Source organism: Corvus moneduloides, chromosome 3 (genome assembly GCF_009650955.1).
Source record: "Corvus moneduloides isolate bCorMon1 chromosome 3, bCorMon1.pri, whole genome shotgun sequence".
NCBI classification, from domain to species: domain Eukaryota; kingdom Metazoa; phylum Chordata; class Aves; order Passeriformes; family Corvidae; genus Corvus; species Corvus moneduloides.
The window spans coordinates 38,306,243-38,323,707 of record NC_045478.1 but is presented as its reverse complement, the minus strand read 5'-3'; the positions used below and the strand labels follow the sequence as shown (position 1 = coordinate 38,323,707).

General features: G+C 43.2%; 1 long non-coding RNA gene across 1 annotated transcript; it reads left to right on the top strand.

The window, feature by feature from the left end:
- Positions 1-704: 704 nt before the first annotated feature.
- On the top strand, positions 705-16,895 carry LOC116442226. Its single transcript, XR_004239448.1, has 3 exons — positions 705-5,396; positions 6,038-6,196; positions 7,237-16,895. It is a non-coding gene; the product is annotated as an uncharacterized LOC116442226 (long non-coding RNA).
- Positions 16,896-17,465: the final 570 nt, after the last annotated feature.

Here is a 17,465-nt window from a genome sequence, read left to right as displayed (position 1 = left end):
TGTTTCCCTGTAATTCATGAGGAGCACAGGGGGGTGCAGAGATCCATGTGCAGCCCGTGAGGAAGAGTACTCACGCTGGAGCGCATGGATACTGAAAAGCTGTAATCTAGTGAGGAACTCAAACAGAGAGAGATGACCCTTGCTTTTAGAGCTAGAGGAAGAGAGCCTTTGCTTCCAAACTAGAGCAGCTCATCCTTAAAAGACTAAACCCCATGAACTAAAGTGAGCCCTGCTAGGGAGTTCTGGGAAGACTGCTTGGCCTGTGGGAGGGACTCACGCTGCAGCAGGTTGGGGCAGGACTGCTGCTTGTGGAAGTTAAAACCACACTAGGAAGGTTCGCAGAGAACTATCTCCCGTGGGAAGGATCCCACGGCACAGCAGAAGAAACTCTTTTCCTTAAACAAACTGAAGAAAGACTTTTAAGAAGTGAAATACTGACCAAAACCCCATGTTTTGTTTCCTTGTGTGGTTGGTGGAAAGAGGGAGGGACTGGGAAAGAAAGGTGTTCTGAAGGTTTGCTTTGGTTCTCATTAGCCTTTTTACTTTTAATTCTGCTAATAATAAATCTTTATACTGTTTAAGTCTTGAACCTGTTTTGCCTTAAAGTGTTTTTTTTTTTTCAATAACCCTTATCTCAATTCATGAAAATGAAGTTTTCAATTCCCCCTCCTCTGCTCAGGTATAGCAGAGGAAAATAAGTAGATGATTTTCTCATGGGTGCCTGGGGCTTCGCCAGTGTCAAACCACGACATATATAAACTTATATCACCATAGTCCTAATAACAACTTCATTTTGTGAAGTGAGGCTTGATTTCCTGACTATCTGTGCCACGTCTCATTGAAGATCCATTTTGCTCAGCAAACCCCTCTCTCTCCTGCCTGGTGGTCCTGTCAGGTGCCCTCCCGAGCTGCTGCAGAGCCATTATCCAGAGCCAGGGCTTCTGTTTGTCCATCCAGCATGTTTTCTTAGGGGTGCTACCAACTTCTTTTTAGTCAGATCCCAATTTTTGTATTCTGCCATTAGTAAGTGTTCATTTTCACAGATCTGCTAAGACCTTCCAAGGGCTGAGGTCATTACCCATCATCCAAAAATGCTCAAAACTGACCAGAGGGTTAAACAGCTGCTGAGGAGCAGCTATCAGACACCTGTGTGGACAGACAGACAGTGTGAGGGCCTCCCTAATTCCAGGTGCCAGGCTGAAAAACCTTCCAATGATTCAAGGTACTGTGATTACCAGTCCACAGCTGGTGAGAGCAGAAGGGTGTCTTCTTGGCAGAAAGATAAAGCTTTCAAGCTGTGAGGATTTTAATGAATTGACATTTCAGTCCAGATCTCTTACTCGAGCAAGCCTGAGAAGCTCCAAGTGAGCAGTCCTTTTCTCTCCCTGTCACCCTACCTAAAAGCTGTATTTTAATAATGGTGAGGGGGAAAGACATTATCCCAGGGCTTGTTTTGGAAAAGCAAGGCCTGTGTGTCTCCCTTTTACAGCTGGGCAAAAGCTCCTTACTAACTTGAAATTCACTTAGATATATTCATATATAGCAGGAGTCTCTTGCAGTGGAGGGAAGGGCATCAATGAAGATTGCCATGAAAAAAGATTGATTTGAAGATGATGCCAGGAAACTTGTAAACTCACTTGGTGATGAAATAAAACTGACAGTTAATCAGGTGTCTGTTAGAGCAGGTGTCTGGAGGATTTTGCCATTCAAGGGGTTTCCCTGTTGCTCTGCAGTTTCCCATGTCTCTGACATATGTTAACCCAGCACTTGGCCTGCTGTCAGGTTGGAGTAAGATGCCATCTCATTATCTGCACACTTGTAAGCAGCAAATCTAGCAGTTACTGCTCTGCCAAACCATTCTGGATGTGGAGGTATGAGAGAAACCACTATTCTTTTGGTTGAAGCAAACAAAAAGCCAGGAAACTTGCTCTGGGAGAAGACTTCAGCTCAGTGTAATGTCTTGAGAACTTGGGGTTTATTGATTTGATAATTTGCTTTTAAAACAATCTTTCTCCATAATTTTGATGGTCTAAAAGCATAAGAAACATCTTTCAGGTCAAGTCAATCATCCTTCTAGCCCAAGCACTCAGTTTCTGACTCTGACAGTATGAGATGCTGTTTATGGGAGCGAAAGAGTCTGGCCATTTCTTGCAGTTGGTTTCCCTTGTGCCACTCTCACAGTAACACAGAATCACTCCCTCGTGTGCCAGTATCCACACTGGTTTACTGGGGGTGCTAGGGGTTACACCTCTGCTTTGTTCTTTTTGTATCTATCCATGCACTTACTTTGTATTAATACGTCTACTCTGGTTTGAACCTGCTGATATTATGTGCCTTCATAACTTCCTGTCACAATAAGTTGAAGAAGTATGAAAAGTACTTACTCTATTTTAAGCTGATTTCCTAGATACTGCCTTAATTATTTTGTAATACTCAACTGTTCCTGTTCTCAGCATTGTCCTCTCTGTTACAAAGACCCCAGCATTTTTAGGGTTTTCCTTGGAGGCAGCCACTTGATCATTTTGGTTGTTTTTTTCCATACCTGCTTTAACTCTACTTTACCCTTCCTGAGATGCAGAGAGCAGACCCCGACCTGTGCTCCAGTGTGGTTATACTGAAGTTAAGTGTAGCAGCAGAATGATGCCCTCTGTCTTGTTCTGGTACCCTTTTTCAGGATACTGGTTTAGCTCTTATTGATGCAAATGTTACTAATGGTCATGCAATTACCCATCTCTTTTAAACATTAACTTAGAGACTTGTAAGACCCGGGATTTGTAAATAATGACTCTTAAGATCTTTTTTCTTACATGCTGCTTCCAGTTCTGCATTCAGCATCATCTGTGGTTTGGCTTATTTTTCCCTAAAAGCATTAATTTATATTTATATACTCTGAAGTTTATCTGACACCTGTTAGACCATTTTGGTTTGTTTGGTCTTTCAGGGGTTCTTTACATCAGCATAAACGTTAGCTGCCTGAAAGAGTTTCGTACAATCTATGAATTTGGAAATGTCACAGAGGATTTCCTGCTCTAGTTTTCTGATTAATATGTTGAGTAAAACTGATTCTTGAAAATAAAAGGTCCAAGTTAGCCTTACCCTTTGTTTCCTATCCTTTAGCTAGCTTTTACTTTGTAAAAGAAACCTTTTTTCCAACCTTGTGGCAACTTAAGCATCTTTAAAAAATCTCTTTAAGCATTATTTTGGCATGTCTCTGTTTTTTGCAGTATTATAATAGTAAAACACCCCAACTCTTAGTATCCAGTTCAAGCTGTCTCAAGCTGCTGCTTGACAGAGATTGCTCAATCTCCTGGTGGTTGCTAGGACTGCCTTTACCCAGCTGCTGGGTTTGGAGTCAGGCCTCCTTACAGCAGTCAGTTTCCATTTCTTGAAAACTTTGTTAGGGTGTTTTCTTTTGGATCAAGCCTAGCTATAGTTTGGCTCAGAGACAGCAAGGTTTGGACTTCCTACACCTCTGCATGGAGACAGCCTGGAAAAGAGTCAGTCCAGAAATAAAACCACCACTCCAGTCACAGCTTCTATCCTTGTTTCTCCTACTTTCAGAAATGACGATAGTAAGTCACTGCTAGCCTGTATGAACATGGTAACTTCTACCATGTGGTCACAGCTACAGGAATCAGTGTTCAAAGAGGAAAAGCCAACACACTCTATTTCCCTGTGTGGGTTTTTTTCTTTCCACTTTATTCCCCTTCATCATTGTCTGCCCATCTTCTTCATAGTGATACTCTAGTGAGTGCAAAGGCCCATCAGGTGTTATCCTCAGCAGACAGGGATGGAGAATGTTATTCCTTGTTCTCACTCCTTAACACAAGTGTATGCTTCTTAATTTAAGTAAGGTAAGGCCACATGAAGGCATGAGGGGAGAATGATTTTTCTTTCCCCTGCAGGTTTTTGAGTTAGCTTGATTTGGAATAACTATGTTTTTACACGTGTTTGTCATTTTACTTCTTTTATGTCTTTGTACTAAGCAGTTCGTAATGTTCCTTTCATGCAAATATACTCCCAGAGGAGGATACAACAGCAAAGCAATTCTGAAAAGTCACCAAATAAATAAAAAGGCAAAATACTGAGCTGTGTGTTATTGGAAGACATAAGGGTGCACGGTTGCCTGAGAGCCCAGGGGAAACAGCTCCAGTTGATGGGGCCTACAAGCACAAGAGCTGGAGGTAGAAGTCTGAAAGAGCTCTAAGCTAATGTTTAAAAGAGATGGGTAATTGCATGGCCATTAGTAACATTTGCAGCCATAAATGCAAAGATAATGGGAAGCATAAACAAATCCATTGCTCAAGAAGTAAGTTGGCCCTGTAGGCATTAGAAGGAATGGTTTTTTTATTGCTTTTTGGTCAGATCAAATACTTGTTTGTGATAGGTTTTATTATTTTTTTTTCATTTCCTTGGGCATGAGGCATTAACCATTGCTGGGGCAATGATACTGGGTTTCATAGTGAAACAATATTCCTAATAAGGATCTCTTCTAGTTTCTTAACATTACTGAATATTTTCTGTCCCAAGCAGAAGAGAAAACATAATTTTGCTCTAGATGTGTTATCTAGCAGTGGGGAGACTGAAAACCAGCAGAGTTTTCAGAATAATAAACATGGAGACAGCATGACGCTATTTACTATAACAACTTGCCTTTCTGTGTTCTCAAGTTTCCCCATCTTTGGGCAGCATCAGCCCAGTGGCTCTTTGCTGGTACCATGGATGCAATAGATTTCTCTGAAGTGCCTGGGAAGAGAAAGCTGGTGACAATATTAATGAGTCTCGTGATTATGCTCTGGATCCATCCAGCAGTTTTGTTGCGGATCATCTCAAGGAGGAATTGAGTTCCTGGCTGTTGATCTGGGTGTAAGGGCTCTACAGGCATAAGGTGATGACCACAGAACAACATATCTCAGCATCCGATGTGATTCTGGGTGTCCATGTGGCTGTGAGCCATAGTGTGGGTGATTAGGAAGTTTTTTCCTTTTTAGCTGCTTGATTAGAGAATGGCTATGGGGCAAAGATAATGCTGGGATTCTTACATGAGGAATGTGTTGGATAGAACACAATGCCTTTGTTGTATACATAATCTCTGTTGAGAAATGATTATGTATTTGAACTGTGCTTTGTAGTTTCTAAAACCCAATTCACAATCAGTGTTTTGATACTTAGAGTTAGAACTCTGCCCTTGATGTTTCCTATTTCTTCTGTTTTCTATTACACTGTACTACTAAGCATCAAAAACATTGTTTCTGTTTTCTTCCACAGGAAGAAAAAAAGTTGTTCTGCTTTTCTTATTTTAAAACCTTGTTTCAATGGGCTGGGCAGAAAATCTTGTGCATGGTACATAGCAGTTTTAAGACTGATAACCACTCCACCCACTTGGACCTCTTCAGGTAACATAAAATAGACCTTACAGGAAGAGGGACAAGGTCTGTATCTGATAAGAGTCCTCTGAGCAGACTGCTATGAAAAAAGACCAGAAGATTGCTCCTTGAGAGCCTCTCCCTGCCCTCAAGCCTTGGTTTGAACAACAGTGCCCAGGCTGGGAGAACAAGGCTGTACAGGCAGCGCTGTTGTAACTCCACTATTTTCTTTTTAGGCCTCATAAGCTACATGTTATCATATGTCATAGATCCAGAGAGCAACATGAGCCTCTCCAGAAAACCAGCAACCAAGCACCCCTAAAAGCTGTCTGTAGCTGGGTGCTAAGAGTCCACCAGGCTGTTCTGAGGAGTGTACCCCACATGCAGCTGGGGATCTTCTCTAAACAAAGGACACATCTCTAGGGACATGAATATATGTATATAAACCATATAATATACAAATATATAACATGTAATATATGTTTATGTTAGATATTTATTAAATACTCTATTTTTTTTTTATGTGATACTTGAATACTACAGACATTCACTACAATAGGAAGATTAAACCCCATCAATTTCTCTTTGCTGTGAAGTTGCCCTGTATAATAGCTGGAGAAGATCACATTTTAACTTGGGTATTCTCAGACCTCCCCCCTTTTTACCTGCAGGCACCTGTCCCCTGACCTAAATCCTCACCAGAAGGAAACGTATCCTGTTGCCATCATACTCCATAAACTGCAGCAGAGCAAAGAGTCCTGAGCACATCACCACGAACACCGTGACCAGCAGTCCAGGCAGCACAGCCTGAGAAACGCAAGCACCTTTGGGTGAGTGAGGCCAGAACACCACCACCACCAGCCACATTCTCAGCAAGAGGCAGCAACACTGGTTTCCCAAGGCAGATTTAAAAAATTGAAGAGGAAACTAAAATTCATAGCTAGACTTCACAGCAAAAACTACAGACTTGGCAGCGACACTGGTTGCCCAGAATATCACAGCTTTTCCCGATGAGCTTTTTTGTTGCTTGTACTCTGTCTTTACACAGCAGAGGCCATGGCTCTGCCATCTCTCCTCTTCCAATTTTTTCTTTGTACCACAGAGGTGCAAACTGTGTTTTCCTTTGAAGGTGTTAACTGGTGAAACGCAGCAAATACTGCCTGCCTGAAGCGTGCTGTGTTCTTTCAGACCTGCAGAGATACTCGTCTGCTCTAGAGCTCACCTCTCATTCCCGGGCATGCCAGCTGGTGTGTAAAAGCAGCTGTCTCTCTGCAAACCCGACCCTACTCGCACTCCCAGACCCTTACGGCTACACCCCCACAAATACTGCTACCGCTGTGCCGGGCTCTTCTTATCTGTAAGAGATGTCAATCTGTCTTTATTCTTAATGAGGCGGTGGAAGTGCAGGGCGGCTCAGGTGGGAAGGGGCCCCAGGGGGTCTCCAGCCCAGCCTCCTCTCAGCCGCTCAGCTCTGAGACGCGGTGGATTTAATGATGCTGCCTGGCGGTAGGACGGGGCTGAGCTTTAAGGAAGGAATACAAAAGCAGAAATGCTTTAAAGAGCTTTTTGTGTGTGCGGGTGTTGCACAACCAGGGCGTTGTGTCTGTGTAGACCCAAGGTCAAATTAATACATCTCACTTTTTCTCTCCCTGTTGGGTCCATATTGGGTAGGAAAAACACAAGACGCATCAAATTGTTTCCTGCCAACCTGTATTAATGTCGATGTAGACTGAGATGCCGACATATGACTTGGATTCTCCTAATTGGAATGCTGCTTTCAGATCTCCTGTTCCACATCCTACATGCATATTCAGTTTCGTCTCAGAGGAAAGCTCCTTTCTCCTCAGAAACTGTTTTTTTATCTTTCCAGATTTGTTTCCTTGGAACTTTGAAAGCATGAATATATTACAGAAGCATTACCAACAATCCAAAGGCTTTGGACGCTTTGTGTTTTAATTTTCCTTTGCTGCAGTTCCCGGTGTGAGTATTTATGGCCCTTGAATGCCATCCAGTGGTGGAAAAGCAGGGCATCTCCGAGCCTGCTGAGAAACTGCCTCCAGACACGGCAAGTTCACACGGAAAATTATTTTTACATTAAGAGCTTATCATTCTCATGCCCTATTTGTAGTGAAATCAGAAACCATAAAAATATATTTTATATGGCAGGGCACAGCGACAGAAAAGCCATCTGGCGTTTCACAGTTCTTTAAAATGTGAGACAGAAATAGACTGCATTTATAATTTGAATTATAATTGGCTTTAAAGCTCAAGCTTCAAACAACTGCAAGGGCTGACTTTTTCATCTTCATCATGATTTTTTAAGGCAGAATTTTCTCTTGGGGTTTGCTTGCTCAGGAGAACTAAAATGTGAGCTGCCATGGAGGGAGACAGCTTTGTTAACTATTTCCATGCAGGGCTTTGGAACAGCTGGGTGTTTTGGAAATTTGACATGCAGAGATTGCAAAATATGCCTTGTTGAGAGTACATTGTTACTTAAGTAACAGCACTTTCTGCCTTTCCTATGGTGTGGATTCAGTAAGTATTTGATTCTACGCAATTACAAAAACACAGACTGACGATAACAATGAAGACAGTTCAGCCTGTCAAATAAACAGCAGGTTTGTTTGGAAGTCAGAAATATATTTTGAAAGTTTTTTTAATTAAAAAATCCAAAACAACAAACATATAGAATAAGAGCAGCTCTTCAAATAGTTATCATGGCTCAGTTCTGAAATCACAATTTAAAAAGTCACATTTTCACTGTTTTCTCTTCTCACACAGTTTCTGCTTTGTCCCACCACTGCCATTTAATGAGGGCAATATAGAATGAACAAAGAGGAAATGGCTGGAAAAACAGAAGAAAAAAATTTCAAAAAGCCACTCTAAAACAATAACAAAACCCCAACAATTCCTCATTTTCTTATTTATTCTAACATGTAAGAGCCTCTTCTTTTTTCCTATCTCCACAAAACTGAATTTTTGTTCCTTTAAAATTCATTACATTTGGGGAAGTTTTTTTTATTTAAAATGGTTTCTGCCCAGTCACTTCTGATTTTCAGTGAGATTATTGCCAAGCCATGACTTCTTGCCCTCCAGTGGGATTCCCCACTTGCACCCTGAGGTGTGACTGGTTATGGTGCCTGGTGCTAAACAACCACAATAAAGGTCAGCCTTTGTCCCGAAGCCTCAGGCTTCCACGTGTACCATCCTCAGCAATTGCCCTGCAAGGATTTGGGATGCAGAGATGAATGGATATTCATGATTTTCCACCTAACAATTCCCTTCTCCCTGGCTACTATCAGACAGTACCAGAGGACATTCCAGCTACTTGGACATTCATACTGGTGACCTGTTGGCACACACAGGACACTGTGTCAGTTTATGCCACATAGCACAAATCCCAGATCTGGTTCAACAGAGAACACTTGGGACTTTTCCAGTGTGGTTCCTGTCTTGGAAGAAAAGTTTAGAGAGGGATCAGAGAACTCCTGAGCTCACCTTAGGAGCTGGAAGCAAGGACTTGTGGTGTTAGTTGGCTGAGTGTCTGTACTTTTTGTGTACAGGTCCTGAGCTTCTAAAATATAGTACTCAAATATCTCCTGAATCCCAAACACTGTTTATAATTATGTTTGGCATTGGCCTTTATGGCTGCTCAGTCCTTAGCTGTTAGCACAAAATGAATTTTCATTTAATCCTGACTGTTTAAACAATTTGCATGTTTGCGAGGGCTGCTACGGGTTGGGGACTATGGGATCAGAAATGCCGCTGAATTCCCTAGGTGAAATTTTCAGGGAAACTATTGCAACAAGAGTGGCATACCTTTCGGGATTCAAATTTCAAGTGTGCCTGTCACTGAACACTAATCCCAGGAAAGAGGTATCACTCAGCTCTGTTGGTGTTACTTTTCTTTACTCTTTGCTCTGGCAGACATATTCCTAATACCTTTTCCATAAGGATCTCGCATACACTTCTCCTGATGAGGCAAGTTGCATCCCTCTTTTATCTGCCACATCTCTCAAGAACAAAGTTCTCTTAGAAACCAGGATTCATAGCAGTTCTCCAAGTGCTGAAAAATAAGCACAGATCAAGCCTCAAAAATTAAGAACTTAGTGTAAAAGTAATTAAATTATTAACAGTGATAATTAACAATAGATTGTAAGTTTATTTGCTTGCTAGTTTACAGCCCTTAGCGATACCACAGTTTTAAGCTTCCCTGCCTTCCTTGTACCCTTGCACCCAAGTGGAGAGAGACAAGCAGTGACTGGCAGGGCTGCCTGTGGTCCTTCCACCATCTCCCTCAGCTCCTCACTTCAGGCTGTCCAGGGGGTTCAGTATCTCACTCCAGTTTTGGGCTTAGCCACTAATTCCAAGTAGAAGGGTAAAGGGAGGTGATTCAAGAAGCAGAGAGGGAATGCGAGTGCTACACTGAGTTAATCCTGACACAGGTACCACGTGTGTGGATGTTTATGCCTGCCTGGACAATGCCCTGCAGCCACACGTCCTGCTGGTGCTCAGGATGGTGGCAACACCAGCAGGAAGCACAGGTCTCCGATCCCAGCAGAGTCGACCACTGCTGGTGCCAAACAAAGGGTTTTCTGCCAGTCCTGCACAACTAGAGCCCATGGTTCTCATGTCTGAAGAAGCTGATGGATACATTGTGCAGCCATATCGAGACCCAGGCTATTCTAGCACCACACAGGTGTGTTTTCTGTCTTTCAACTGGGCTTCCGCCTGGAGCCTCTCCTCAGATTTCTGAGTCTGGGTAGTGTTCTGCTGTTTGAAGTGTTCCTCTCTATTTGCATGTAGAGCAGTTAAAATCTTGTTGTCAGCAGCACAGAAATGAGTTTGGGTGCTGGGTGGAGATAATTTCCTCACAAGACATCACAATTTTCACCAGGACCTATCCTTTCAGTTCTGTCTTACTTTGGTTTCTGTCATGGGGGTGCAAATATTCCTGTTGACAGTCTGTGTCTGTCTGCTGGCTCCTCTCTACTTTGCGGTGGCATATCCTGTGTCTGCCAGCAGATGCCATCAAAGCTAGCCAAACATCAGAAGCTACACAGAATCATAGACTCATAGAATATCCTGATTTGGAAGGGACCCACAAGAATCATCAAAGGTCAGCTCCTGGCCTGGCACAGGACCACCCCCAAGAGTCACACCATGTGCTTGAAAACATTCTCCAAATGTTTCTAGAACTCTGTCAGGCTTGGTGCTGTGACCACTTCCCTGAGGGTCTTGTTTCAATGCCAAACCACCCTCTGAGAGAATAATCTTTCCCTAATATCCAGCCTAAACCTCCCCTGACACAACTTCAGGCCACTCCCTCAGGTCCTTGTTACTGGTCACCAGAGAGAGGAGATCAGTGCCTGCCCCTCCACTTCACCTCATGAGGAAGTACATACTTGTGGGGGAGGACAGTTCTGATTCTTTTGCACTTTCTCTGCTTTTCTCCACATCAAGGTCAGAAAGGGGAAGAAGTGATCAAGGATAGACTAAAAATAATTGAAAGAATGGGTTAAAGAACATATAAGTTTGTTGTCAGACTGAACACGTCTGATTGAACAAGTATGGAAAGAACTAGTCAAAGCCACCTCTGTGTAATTAACAACTATCACAGAAAATTAGTGTGGGGAGACTTAATGTGCCTGCATTTAGAAAAGTGAAATATGGCTTGAATCATGTCATTCCTAAGAAAGAAAAACCTTCTACAGGCCTAGCCAAACTAACTCTTATACCTGACAAGATGTAGGACACACTTTTAAGCAATCGATCTGTATACACCTCCTCAAGTAAAAGGAAACAGCATAGATTTGTTGAAAATGAATTGTGACAAAAACCCCCTAGTTTCATTCTTTGACAAAGTAACGGCCTATGAAGGGAAGCGAGAAGTGTAATTTACCTTGCATTGAAATCAGATTTCTGATACAGCTATTGGATACATTATTTTAACATTATGTCTGGGTTTGGAAAAAAAATTTAATCCCTAGTGCACAACTAGCTGAAAAACTGTTCATAAACACTTTTCAAGGATTCACTATCGAAGACACATAAAGATGGCCCTATGAGACAAGACCTAAGGGCAGCTCTAATCCTTATTTTTATCGATGACTTGGATGATAAACTAGTTGGGATATTTGCAAATTTTGTGGATGGCATTAAGTGGTTGGTGGGTTTATGTACCTTGGAAGAGAAGAATTCACATGGATTTGATAAATTGGGAAAATGTCCCAAAATCAAGGACATTAAATAAAAACAAAGGCAAGTGAAAGCTCAACACTTAGGAAGTGTAATGCAAAGCAGATATTACAAAGTATATTATCTATATAACAGCATTGTGGCAGCCAAATAGAAGTCTCTTGTCACAAGCTTCATGGAGTAAAACTGGAATTGCTAACCTAAAAACCCCCAAAAACCAGAAGGCCAAATGGCACCTTGTAGTGAATTGGCTGGAAAATAGTCTGTAAGAGAAAAAGGTATTTACCTGGCTCTGTTCAGCTCTGGGGGGAGAAGGTGTTTGTGGGCAGACTGTGTCTCATCAGGGGTGCAGGACACATGAGCTGTGAAGGAAAGCTGAGGATGTGGACTTGTTTAGCCCAGGAAAGAGATGACTGGAGGGAATGTAATTGTCTCCTAGAAGCCAGAAAATTCTTATATATACATCTGTAGATAGGGTGGTGGGATAGGACAAGAAAAAAATTCAATGATGTACAACCTGGAAGATTTAGGTAAAAAATGAGGGAGAAGACTTTTTGGGTACAAAGGCAGCCAGAGCAGGCTGCTTCAGTCATTACTGAGGGGGACTGAGCATACCCCTGACAGTGGCCAAGGTGCTTGGGGCAGCAGCTCTGTGGGCTAGAGGAGATCCTCTCTTACCTGGGAGCTGTACAGCCCTATCCCACCTGTGCTCCTAGAAGCAATTACTGAACTCACCGAATTTCCTTCAGTTGCACTTCAGTTTTTTTAATGTCCCATTCACATGAACCCAACCTAAGCAAACCAAAGAGGTTTTGTTGCTCTTCTGTAGACTGACCTTTTCCATCCTTATGGCAATGCAACTCAGCTGTTCTCATGAAGACTACCTGCGGTATATTAGCTGAGTACATGGCTGGGGTGGATGGAGAGCAGATAAAAAATGGGGATTGCAAAGTAAATCCAACCCAGAAGGAGAGAGAAGACTGACTCCAGTTGGTGCCGAGTGGAAGTTTGGCCCTGGTGCTTTGGGAATGCTTTTGGGAAACAGGAGCTTTATATGTCAGTAGGTTAAAGAGGGTTGTCATCAAAGATCCCAAGGAGCAGGAGGATCTGAACTTAAACAGTTCCATAGGACAATAAGCCAAATCAAATTGCATTCTGGAAGGGTATTTCCTGCTGTAGAAGATGACCACACCATTTTTCACTTAATGTCTTTGCCAAAAGGAATTCAGGGCTGAAATAGCTTCAGAGTTCATTCTATCAAGGATGGATGGGAACACTTGCATGAGAAGTTACTGTTTTCTGGCTGCCTGTTAAATTTTTAACTAGGAAACTTTTCCTGGAAAGTGCATCAATACTTTTGTCTAGAAATCTCCTTCACAGTCTCTCCAACAAATGCTGCCTGTCAATGTTCTACTGCAGTGCAAATCAAGGGAAATTTAGGCGACACTTCATGAAGACATTTACTTTCCTTTTCCTTCTACAGCCACAAAGGAAGCCTAGACTTCAATTTTCTGGGGACTCTGCCAGTTTTGTAAACACATTTTCACAGTGTTTCTACCACTTGTTAATGGAAACTCTTTTCAAGGAATTGTTAAGATCTGACAAATAAACATTAGCAATTTAACACTGAGGTTGATTGGGAGGACTGCTGTTTCCAGATGCCCAGAGCATGAGTGGCTGATGGCCATACTGCTGGTTTGTGTTGAAAATCTGCTGAAATAGATTAATTTGTCTAATTTTCCTCCAAGGGAGGGATTAAATATTTGGGCTTCAGGAAACATGTTCAAGTCTGTCATTGGTGTCCTTTTAAATTTTGACTGGTTGCAGCTGCCACTGCCCTGGGCAGCCATGTAGGAGGAAGAGGAGAATGCACATAGTTGCATGGGTAAGCCTCAGAATATTTTGAAGCCTGTGCTAAATGTGTTGATCACTGCAAGACAAAGTTTATGTCAGGCATGTGGAGGGATAAATTCTTGCTCCTTGCAAAGAGAGGGAACCTGAAGGTTGTAACTCTTTGCTGCCTTGTGTGCTGTGATTTCATTTAAACCTTTGCAGAAAAGCTCAGAAAAGTGACACATCTGGAACGTTCCTCTGGGTTGCTAGTAAATGGATCTGAATTTTTTCCTATGATGTCAGTTCTGTGACTCAGGGATGCAGAGAGACAAACCTAGATCTTTTCCACTGTCATGTATATACATGACAGCACTTACCTTCCCGTACCAGTACATGGGTTGAGAAGCACTGGGCTTCAAGCTGGCACCAGTGCACACCGTCAAATCATTTGGATTTTGGAAGAAACGCCTTTTCTGAGGTGGGCAAAGAAACAGGCAAACTAGACTAAGGTGGCATGTGGTGTTAGTAAAAGAGATGGTATGACATGGTGCTTGGTGGACAATACCAAGGCAGAGACACTGATATCCCATCTTTTGCTATGTGTGTGGGTACACTCCCTCTTACCTCAGACTGGCTCTGCTACACAGTATATGTGGAGTGAGGAGGGAGACAGACTCAAATGAGAAGGGCTGTCACTATTGTCCAAGTTAGTCCTCGACCTGCTGGATGCCTGGATTGCCACCACTGCTAGCTGAGCAGGGAGTCACTTGTGTTCTCCTTTCCTGGTCAGTGCCTGATAGGGATATTTGAGAATACCACCTGACGATAAGCGGTTATTTTATGTACAGGCCTTATGTACTTAACTGAAAAACAACTTTTCCATGCATGTATATGGGGCATATGGAAAACAACTGGCTGTAAAGCCTGGAGCTCAGATGTATGCATAAGAGACTTCTCTTGCAGCTAAAGGTCTTTTTTTTTTTTTTTTTTCCTGGTAAACACATCCTTTCTTAAGTTGTATGATTCCTGTAATACTTACCTCCTAGAATAAGAGTTGCTGAAGAGTGCTCTGATAGTTACATGTGCGCTGTGTGGGGCATTTCAAACTTGTAAGTACTTCTTGTAATAGGCACCCAGCTGAAGAGAAATAATAAGAAAGCCTGTCATTCTGAACTGTTTATTGAATATAAGCTGGTTTCTTGTCTTCTATTCCTGTTGACCTGAGGTGAAGTTGATGATCTTTTTCACTTGCAATTCATGGGCCTCAGGCTCCCTGTGCACTGAGATCTGCAGAAAAACAGGCATCTGGAGAAAAAGTAATTGTCTGTGCAGTGAGCCTTTGATGCTGACCTTGACCTTTCCATTGTTAGGTGTGAGATAGTAGTATTTTCTTCAAACACTGCTTCTTGTTTGAATTTTGCTGGAAACTGTGTGAAGTCCAATGACTTTGGCACTGATGAATGAAAATATTTCTCTTCACCAGGAGTGGAATTTTGAAAATCACCTCTATAACCAGTACAGAGAGACAAGTCCCTGTACAGGGGGTCATTTGTGCCCTTGTGTTGTGAACAAGATTACATGAGTCACTCAGGTGCCTCACTTCTGGGTGGCCAAAACTAGGTGAAACAAATCCCACCTGAGTGTTTCCTACAGCAGGAATTGCTAACTGGTCAGATGAACCTGAAAGTGCTGCCACCATCACATATCATGATGGTAGAGCAGCATCTGCCCTGCTGAGCAGTGCTGAACTTGCTAGTTTGGCCTCTGCAGTGGCACTGCCTGGGGCCTGAGGCAGAGAGAAGGACATTGAAGAAGAGGAGGTTGTTGATGGTGCCTCAAGGAGAAGGCTGATGGGTTAGGAGATGGAGATCACTGAGAATCTTGGGAGGCAAACCCTGGATGAGGGTTCAGGTAGGAAGTGACAGTGAAGCCTGCTGTTAAATACCTTCTTTTGCAGTGCATGGTTTCCTCCAGTGAACAGCAAATACCTATCTACAGCCAACCTTTCTGGCTCGCTTTCCATATATTTTTGAGCAGCCAAAGTTTACTCAGCAATTATTCACATTAAGCAGATTGGAAGTTTGCTGTCAGCAAATGCTCTCAGCAGAAGCTGGAGTATAAGTGCCTCCTTCCAGGGCTGAGCTGAGAAGAAGGGGTCTCAGGAGGTCTGTGAAGCAAATGCAGCATAGCAGCAATCTGCACAATGGAAGCCTTTGAAACACATGACATTTGGAGGGAAACTTTTCATACTGTAATGTCCAAATAGCTGCAATGTGCTTATGGGCAAGAAAAAACCAGAATATGAAGGAAGGTTTGTCAGGTGGTAAGGGTTCAGAGGCTGTTGCAAAGAATAGGGCATTTTTTTTTCTCTTTGTTGGTGGTAGATGGGATGAAAAGCAACATGAGTCAATTGCAGCAAATGAGGAGATTCAGGTTAGATAGTGAATAAAGCTTTCTGTTGCTGAAGGAAATGAAGCAGGGAAATTGGCTGTCTGAGGAAGATGAGGTATCTCCATCACTGGAGAACTCTGAGAACAGATTGAACAAATATTTGTCAGAAGTGACATAGCTGTAGGTGACCCTGCCTTGAGGGTAGGGAACGGATGAGGCCCTTCCAGCCTTATGATCTGCTGCTTTCTGAGGTGGATTATCTACTTCAGACAAGTCTGTTGGAATAAACACCACAATAATGTGTTTGTCAGACTGTTAGACCACTGGGAGTATAAACAGTCAGCCTAACAGACATGAGTTTAATGCCTCACAATTAATTGAAGTTAATTTCCTAAAATGAAGCAAGGGATTTTGGAATCTATTTAGGAAGCCTATTCTAAAAAGTCTGAGTGTAACACTTGCTGCTTCTGATGTTGCAGACTGGCTCATATGGCACTCCGTGTGAATTGCAGCATCTTCCTGGTACTACCTGGTGCACGATGCCTCTTCCTTGCGTGCTCTCTGTGCTTCCCTTGCTGTCTCTCCCTCTCTCACTATGAGCCTAAGGTGACATGATGTATGTCTTTTACAGAAGCCAACTGGACCAAAGCTGTGTCCAGGGTGGTCAGCTGGCTGGGCAAGTACCATTCCCAGTATCCAATCAGCTTCCGCCCACTCAGCATCTGCTCCCCACAGTTTCCCATGGTGTGTGAAATGCAGTTTGGTCACAGATGGCCAAGATGCCAGATGGCCTTTGGCCACCAAAATCTGTGCTTGACAGCATCTGCTGGGAAATGACAACAAGGCTGCTCTCCAGTGAACACGGTGATTACTGGGATGACAGAAGTGGTGGTAAAATCGGCAAGTGTCACCATCACTACACCCTAGGTGTCAGTATAGGTACACGTGTTGGAGGAAGAACGGGGTTCCAGGGTACGCCAGCACCGTATCTGCAAATGATTTTGTGTGTGAATTTGTCAGTGACTGGTGGGGTCTCAGTCTAAGAAGAAATTGTGATTGCCATAACCACGGCTTTGCTTGGAGGGACGTCCAGTCCCAACAGCTCCAAAACAGTCAGACGTACTGCTTACATGGGAGGGGGTGGTGGGGCCTGGGCTGGGACAGGGGGAGCAAGCTGGAGAGGCAGCAGATGACAGCATGACTTGTGGCCTCCGCGGTAAGGATGAACTTGCTGATGGTTAGCACCTACTGTGGAGCAGGGGGGATAGGTTACTGATGTGAGCCTTCAGAAGAGAGCAGTTACCTGTATCTGCATGGGGATTGGGGCTGGGCATTGGTGAACTGCCACTACAAAGCTGCTGGCTACTCTGCTCTGAGCCCAGGACCACGAAGATCCACATCCCCAGGTGAGCAGCCTGGCATTCTCCTAAATCAGAAGTACAGGGTAGTCCCAACAGGGTACTTGTGTTGTCCTTAATGATCAAGACATAGTAGATTTACAACTGACGGCAACAGCTCTCATCAATGGGCTGTATTTCTGGTGTGTGAAAGACAGGCTGGTGCTGGTGCTGGGACTCCAGCTCCTAAAATAGCCCTGGGACATCTGCAGTACAGATGACCGAGAGAATTGTGGCATGACCCCTCTGTCTGGGGTAAGCAAGGATCTCCTGCTGCTTT